Raw genomic sequence first — 8906 nt, 5'->3', positions numbered from 1 at the left:
AGGCCAAAATCAAAATAGTAAATTGTAATTATCAGCATAGATGCAAAGGAAGAAAGGGAGAGAAGGGGAAAGAAAAGTGAGGGAGGGAAAAGTGGGAGGAAGGTAAGATGTAAGGTAGCAAAGGCAGAAAAGAAGAAAAAAATTAAATTATTCCTAACATTTAAATACAAATGATCACTGGTAAACTAGTTAGGCTTACGTCAGGAGTGCAAGGCTAATATAACACATAAAACATTAACAAGATGACTCATCATATTAACAGGAAAGAGTAATGGTCACACAATTATATGAATAAGCATAAAGAATGTTTTTGATTTAATACAAAATATTTTCTTGGTTAAAACTCTAGGACTTTTTCTTTCTCAATTTGGTAACAAGTGTGCATTTTTAAAGCTGATAGTAGTTCACACTTAGCAATAACATTAGAAATGTTCAGCTCAAAAATAGGCACATGTCAAATTTCCCCTGGTCATTGATTCTACTTATCATATAGGAAGGTTGTCCATTGTCATCTAAGAAAAAAAACCAAAGAGAGGCAAATGCAGAAAAAAGAAAATATAATATGACTTTTTACAAACTATTAATGAATTTCACAAAGGTGTAGGTTATAAGGAAGAGCCATACATTTTATTCATTTATTTTTGCCTGAAAAATTCAACCTGCTTTGCATGTTATAAAGTAGAGTAGCAGGAAACTATAAATGAAAACAAAACAAAACCAAAAACCTTGCTCCCCCATCCCAAAAAGGCAGTTGATCATGCTGTATTATCTTTAATTAAGTTCAAAGACTCTTCCAATCATGCCACCTACAGCTCACTTTACCCACTGCTCTGTTTGCCCCAATACCCTTTCCACAGTGAAGGGAAATCCATGGTTTGTTGCCTTTGCCAACAGCAAAAATGTTGGAGAGTCAGATGGCAAATCGGTTGCCATTGGCACCGCTACATGAACTGCATCAAAAGAACCAGGGTGTCTGTCTCTTTTGGTGATCACGCCAATTCTTCCCAGGCTAGCATCTCGGTTACCAGTGTCAAACTTGATGAACTCGGTAATTTTGCTAGTCTCCAATCTAAATGGTGTCATTCACCTTGATGAGGGGCTCAGGGTATAGGGCAAGCATCATGGGTTTCCAGATAAGGGATTCCTTCTGTGCCAAGATCTTCCTCACTCTGTACAACTTGTACCTGCCCTACGCACGTGTGACCCGACAAACAGCACAGCAACCCTTGGTGTCACAGACAGAAATTCTCTCTGGTCTTGTCAATGCTGATCACATCCGTAAAGCCAGCAGGGGAGGTTATACTGCTTTGGACCTTGCCATCAATCTTAATGAACGGCTGCATGCAGATCTGGCTTACTTCATCTCCTGTTAAAGCATACTGCAGTCTGTTCCTTAGGAAAATGATGAGAGGGGGACATTCTCTCAGCTTGTGGCGACCGGTAGACGGCCGAGGGGCAAACACACCGGTCAGTTTATCCAGCATCCAGTTCTTTGGAGATGCTACATGCTCGGATGCTTCTTGGGACCACGAGCCATGGCTGCATTAGACATGGGGAAAGCACAGATCCACACATTTTAATTGAATTGCTGTAAATCAGTGACATACCTTAAAAATGACCGATGTAGTAGATGTTTGTTCTAGAAGCCAGAAAAGAATAATAACCGAAAGGAATACCAATCAGGAAAGGGGTCACTGTTTAGTGAATGTTATTGGGATAGTAAGATAGCAATATCAAGAATTACGTGAATTCTTACCTTACGTTGTACAATGAAATAAAGCCTATTTTAAAAGCTTGAAACTCTGAGAGTGTTACAGCCGTGGGAGGTCGGTAGTCACTACTGTCAACATAAAATATCAAGGTAGCATGAAAAAATACAGCAAAACAACACACGCAACACACACAGGCGGACCACTCATTACGGAAATCAATATGTAAATAACTCTAGGACCCATCTTTCAAATGAGCTAAAACTGGTTTATGTGATAGAAACCCAGTACACTGGGACAGCGTGCAGATCGCTGCACTAACGACAGCCAGTAAGCTAGGAGTGGTGTGTCTCTCCAGAAAGCCAACCGGCAAAATTTAAAAGCTTTATTAAATTGTTTGGCATGTTAACAAAAGAGTCGTAACTTGTAGATATAATCTCATTCCCCGCAAAATCCCAACTTTTAAAAGCACCAGTTTATATATGAATGCGCAACGGCAGCACTTTAACAGCAAGGTATTACGGACAGCCCAAGTGCACACTAATAAGTAGCGGCAGATGAGGGGGAACATCTTGTGTGTGGAACGCCTTGTCCCTCGTTCACGCCCTCTCTCAGTGAGCAACAGCACCACCGCACAGTAACCCATCAGAGAGACCTAAGGCTTCTTTCTGTACCTTATCCTAGCCCTTCCCCCATCATTAGCTTCCTAAATGGTCTTGGCCTCCAAGGTCAATTTTCACCAACCCATTTTCTGCAGTGGTGACGGGGAGCTAACTCTGAAACTTGAATCTACTTAAAATCCTGTCGTGTCCATCTCCCTCTCCACTGTTGCCCATAAACACAAAATCCAAGCAGCCTGTCATCCAGTGTCCTCCAAGATCTGCCTGTCATGTAACAGCCATGTGCTGAGTGAGACGCATGGAGCCTCTGGATGTCCTCAGTGCCAGGTGCAGGCTGCAGGCACCTGGAGCATCATCTCAGACTCTTAAAGTCAGACCCCTCCTCAGCCAATGCTATTCCATTGGTCTTCTGTCATACTGGATGCAATGAAGTGATGAATTGACCCTGAATAATAGCCCCCAAAACAAGGAACTGCCCCAACATTCTTGGTTGCTACAGAACTACCTGGCTGTTTCTACACACTTTCTAACCCTGAATGGAGTCCAACACTCGTGACTAAACTCTTGCCTTCTCCTCCTCTCTCCTCCGCACCTTCTCTTAGTGCTTAGTTCTAATTTACGTCAGCACTTCTTAAAAGTTGATGTGAATATAAATCACCAGGGGATACTATGAAAATGCAACTCTAATTCTGAATAGTTCTGAAATGGGGTCTGAGAGTCTGCATTTCTAAAAAGCTCCCAGCTGCCACCAACCAGGCAGATCAAGGACCCATCTTTGAGAAATAAGGCTGATCCATTCTCTTTCCCTGGATTTTATTTGCTTCCCCTACTCCAGCTTCCTGGGACAATAATAGCTGACAAGTACAGGGAAAGACAATAAGTAGCAATGAGAAGAGATGTCAGGAGGAATTCCACACACAGGGCAGTCACGCTGACCACCGGCACCATTCGCTCTCCCACGGGAACCCTACTGCTTCTCTGAAACTCCTCGTACTCGATACGGATGTCAGCCATTGCTCCTGTATTTGATTACATGTCTTTCTCCCTAACTCTACTGCAATTGCCTTGAACGTGTAGAACAACATCCCCCAACTGGTGGCGACAGGCTGCACATGGCCCCGCAGGTGTTTTGTGTTACCATCACAGTGTTTTTAAATATATGAATTGGCTGCCAAATGCAAAGAGCAGGTTCTCAATCTCAAATGCACATTAAAATCACCTGGAGAACTTTCCAAACCAGTCAGGGCTGGAGTCCTACCCTCTTAGTGATTCTGCTTTGGCTGGGAAGTGTCTTGACATCACTATTTGTTTCTGTTTTCAGTATTATAAGTACAAATTTTATTATTTCTCACAAGTAAATCTATACCTCTTCAAGGTCTACCTAAATAAATGGAGTTACTATCAATATTTAGTCAGTCTATAAAGCTAAAAACAGCAACAACAATAAAAATAAAAAGACCCCACAAAAAACTTGAGCTCTTAATTCACTGGGTTCTCTATCATCAGTTTATTCTCTTATCTTTCCCACAAAATATTCATACAAAATTGTGCGGTCGTGAACAACGGGGCTAACATATACTGAGTGCTTTTGGTCACCACTATTTGTGTTGGATAAACTTTCTTATTCTAGCACTGAGGATTTCCCCACACCCACACCCAGTTTCCCCCCGTGACCCCTGACATCACTATGGTACAGGCCACTTAATGAACCATAGTGATACATTATCATTAACTGTCATACTCTATTCAGACTTTCGTGGCTTTTCTCTCATTTGTTTTCCTGTTCCAGGGTCCCATCCAGGTTACATTACACCTAGTTGTTAGGTCCCCTTAGGCTACTCTTAGTTGTCAGTTTCTCACGCTTGCCTTGTTTCTGGATTCCTGGTCAGGTATTTGTAGCATGTCCCTTATGTGGAGATTGTTTGATGTTTTTCTCATGATTAGAGTGGGGCAGGCAGCAGTACTTTTGAAAGATCCCTAAGTTATTGTAATGTGCAGCCGGTGTTTAAAAATCATTGATTTTAACAATGTGAAGAGGTCACTTGAAAGTTCAGGTTCTGGCTTCTCTGGATATATGGGGAGGTCTGAAAATGATGGGATGTGATCCTTCACAGAAACAAACGCGTGGCGATGAGAAGAGGCTGCCAGCACCTTCTGGTCCTCCACAAATCACTTCACTGTTAGCCCTTATCTCCTCACCCCCAGTGCAGACTTAACTTTCATGCATAGCACCTAGCGAGGTACCTAACACAAAGCATGCACTTGGCAAATGTTTGCTAAGTAAATGAGTGAATTTATAAAGGAAAGAACATATAGTTACTGAGAATGGCGAATTTGTGTATTACATGATCGGGTTAAAATATTGGGGCAAATATTGCCAATTGATTTACTCAACAGTCATTCTAGCCTGCTTTATGTATTACACAGACTCAAAGGCTAACAACTCCATTTCCTAGACTCTCATGCAGCTCTCATGTTTCCACATGAGAGCACAGTCCTTGCCAAGTTGGAAGGAGGAATGAAGCCACATAAGGAGGAAGCCATGCACAGGGAGAGGGTTTTGCCCCAAGCCCAGTGGCGGAGACACTTGGTTATTCTGAGAGCAGTAGCCTCCTGGTTGGTGCACAGCTGGCCGGTCCTACTGTGGGGTTCTCGGGTTTCCCCTCCAGCACAGCCTCATCAAGTCTGCTCTTTCACCCTCTCAACTATTTCTCCATAAATTTACAGGATGACTTCTGTTATCTTCATTTACTCATCTTGAGTGATACGATAATTGGTCAGAAACTGTTAATTGCCTACCCAGTTTCTTCTTCACTAACTTCTATATTTGGGAGGTGTAAATATGTCAGGCTCTAAAAACATATGCTCTACTTCCATTCCTTGCAGAATGAATGGCCCAGGAGGTGAAATAGGAAAGTTTGGACAGGACTTCTGGGAGAGCTTTTTCAAGGGGGCTACTCAGCTGGCGGGCACTCCCTTGTCCTCCTCTTCCAACTTGGATGTGATGTTTTCAGCACCAGTGGTTTCTGTGAAGATGGAAGCCACATGCTAAGCATGGCAGAGAAGAAAGTCAGGGAGGCTGGGTATCAATGCCACTGCGCTGCCATCTCAGCAGCCCTTGATGATCTGCCACCAGCCTTCTCATTATGTGAGAGGAAAATAAAATTGTCCTGTTTAAACTACTCATATTTGGGGGTGTCAGCTCCTTAACAATATAATGTAACACAATACCCAGCCGGAAATCAAACTTTTTGTTTGTTTGTAGGGCCAACGTGGCCATTTCGCCTGCCCATTCTAATCTCCTTTGAATCATCAAAAGTATCTCCCGCCACCTTCGGAGTCAATTTAAAGTCTCTGGATGCCTGTCTGTGTAGTCAAGGCTAGGAGGGAAAAGGACAGCCGTATTATCTGGCAAGAGGATTTAAATCAGTGTTTCACATTTTCCCAAAGCCAGGTGCAGCCCTGGGAAAAGAGTGAGGAAGGAGGGGCGGCGGTCAGGCTCTGGATTCACTGTTTATACAGTGCTTCCTAAATATTCAGTCTGTGTGGACTTCAGGCCCAGTGCTGGTTGGGCCAAGAGGCCCTGCAGTGAATGAAAGGTCAGGTGTGTCCCCTCAAGGAGCATGCACTCTAGTGGGGTCTCTGCACAGAAGTCAAGCTGTGTTACCGAACCAGCCTGGTGGTGGTGACTGTGCAGGTAAAAAAATGGGGAAGAAATCTGCCACCTGACCTCAGCCACGAAGGCTCTGCAGCCTGGACTAGAGCTCCAGATCCTTTTAGGGAGGGTTTCTCTCAGGCCAGCTGTCATCCTCTAATCTGCCCTCCCCACTGTGGTCCCAGCTGGACACATGGCTCACCAGTTTCCCTGTGACTTTGCAAGTTGCGGATGGAAACTCCAGTCTTCACGTTCTTCTCTGGGAATGGAAGAGAGTAAGCTGGGTTACACTGAGCTTTGAGAAGGGAAAGTAGGAGACTGGCTAAATGTTTAGAAGATCTTTGTTTTTAGAGACGGAAGTCAGTTAAAATACACACTGATTGTAACATTCTTTTATAGCAAAATAGAATGTGAGCAGCAATGTGCAAGGCACTGGTCTTATTCACTTTTCGCAGAAATCCTGGAAGTGAAGTACTATTAACTTCACTTTACTAAAGGATCAATGTTCAGAGAAGCTAATTATCTTGATCAGGTACAGAAAGAAATGGAAATAGATCTATCTGACTCTAAGGTCTTGCTCTTTCCACCTCACTATTCTGCCTCTTCCATGCTAGCCTGCAGCCGAAGACAGCATGTCCCACAGAATATTATCAATCTTTATCAAGCAAGTCTTGCAAATCCAAAACACAGCCACAGCAGTCATCCCCATGTTGCGGAAGGCTGAAGTAGGCTGTCCGGCTAGGATAGCACAGGAGTCATAGGAATGCAGGAATTTAATGGGGTTTTTTCAGTAGTGTTTTTCTCAAGGGTACGTCCAGCCATAAGAAATAGTTGCAGTGCAATAAGTGGCCCTTTTTTTGTAATTTGCATGAACTGTTCTTGTCATGGGGGGGGGGGTTAATGCCAATTACTGCTTCCCTAAAGAGAGGAAAATATTTATATCTCTTCACATTTTCACCTGCTCAGTATAAGACTGTAGGGTCCTCAGCAATATCCACCAGTTAATGGAAAGGCACAGACCAGGGGAAATTGGAGAAAGAAAGGAGTCACCAGAAATTTTTTCTAGACCACTGGATCCTCCTAGAACTAATTAGTTTGAGGCATGTAGGAAGGGAGATCATATGTCTTATGGTCGGTAGGAGTATAGGCTCGTCACCAACTGCCGTCCTTCCCAGGCTGAGGAAACTTACTCCCCCACACAGAATCGGTGGCTCCCTCTCTGCTCTCCCCCATCACACTGCAAACATCTCTCTAAATTTTCACTTACCACACATCTGCTGCCTCAGTATTAGCAATGATGTTTTCTCATCAACGTCTCTGTATCAAAACTTTCGGTGTCCATGCAAAGGACATAAAAACAAATTCAATTCGTTGACGCCAAGGCAGGTTAAAAAAAAAAAAAAAAGAAGCCTGTTGGTTCATAAAATTGGAATGTTCAGGGCCAGTGCCAGGCTGACTTAGCCTGGATTCAGAGGCTCTAACAATATATTCAGAATTCCATTTCTCTCTCCCTTAGTTCTGCCACCCACAAGGTGGTGGCAATTCCAGGCTCACTTTATTCTTACTCTTAGTAATCTCAGGAAAAGGCTATCTTCCTGACGCTTCCCTTTTAGATCCTGGGTTTATTCTGATTGGAGGAACCTGACTGACTCAGCCACCTTTGAACCAATCACTAACCAGGGGGATTCAGTGTGCTGATTTGCCAGCCCCAAGGCACATGTTCCAACCCTGCTGGGGCCCAGACCCTAAACAATGTGGACTTTGTGAGGATGGGTGGCAGTAGGTCCCTAAGAGAAAATCATATATTTCTTATCAGAAGAATAGGTTAATGGATAGCAAATGACCAAAAACACACTGTTCCTCACTGCCTGACATAGTGCTTGGCGCACTGTAGGAGCTCAGGACTTTTTATTCAGTTTATTGTTAAAGGAGGAGATGTTGTCTGGTGCAGACCTATGCTTGGGGTGGTGCCCTGCCTCAGGCGCCCTGAGATATTGGTAAGTGATGTCCATTTTGGCTTGCTTTTCCCTTGGCTCCTCTCCTCTGAGTTCTGACTCTAGCTTGGTAAGCTGCATTTGATCCTGGATCACTTCCCCTGTTTCACGACATGCCTTCTATTTCCGGTCATGACCGGTCTACCCAATTTTCATCAAGGTAAAAGCTCGTTAGAAGGCAAACTCCATGTTTCCTCCCTTCCTGGTCTACACAACTCAACTAGACCTGAGCTGTCCGGGTGAGCTGGGTGCGTTGCTACACCAGGATGAAGGACAAGAAGTAAAGGAATGCCAGAACTGAAATTCTATTCTCTGGATCCTCCATTCCATCCTCCTCCCAAGCCACCAATGGCCTCTTTTCCACAACGAATCTGGGTGATATCCTGAGAGTAATCTAGTGGCCTTTCAAAATGGTAACAGTTCATGTCTAAACAGTTACAGATGCACTCGTAAAGTTCCATCTCAAAGTATTTTACTAATTGGCCAGGAAATATTTTGGCCTTGAAACAGCAAGTCAATAGCTAAACCCTGTATACCATCTGTGAAAAGACACACTCATTTCCAGGTTGCTGTGATTTTGGAAGCAGTCTTCTATTACTCCCAAAGAACTTGGACCTGACTCAGTCGTCTTATATTATAAAACTGATATGCTAAGTCAGCGTAACAGGATGCTAGCAATCCTCTTTGTTTTCCTACAGTAATTACTTTTTCCTATCTTCCTTCCTAATCTATGTACTCATTAAAATTTACATTGTATATAACAATGATTAAATTAATCATAAAATTGTGCTCCAGAAGGTAAAAATTCAATTTCTTATTTTAACCACCCATATCTTTTATTTTTTATTTTTGAATTATATTTTATCAATTGTGCTGTTACAGTTGTCCTGATGTTTCCCCCTTTACCCGTCTCTACCCAGCACCCTGT

General features: G+C 43.2%; 1 pseudogene; it reads right to left on the bottom strand.

The window, feature by feature from the left end:
• Positions 1-601: 601 nt before the first annotated feature.
• LOC112309226 (small ribosomal subunit protein eS4-like) lies at positions 602-7543 on the bottom strand (annotated as a pseudogene).
• Between the last annotated feature and the right edge of the window lie 1363 nt (positions 7544-8906).

Source organism: Desmodus rotundus, chromosome 3 (genome assembly GCF_022682495.2).
Source record: "Desmodus rotundus isolate HL8 chromosome 3, HLdesRot8A.1, whole genome shotgun sequence".
Taxonomy (NCBI): domain Eukaryota; kingdom Metazoa; phylum Chordata; class Mammalia; order Chiroptera; family Phyllostomidae; genus Desmodus; species Desmodus rotundus.
This window is presented reverse-complemented; position numbering and strand designations above follow the sequence as displayed.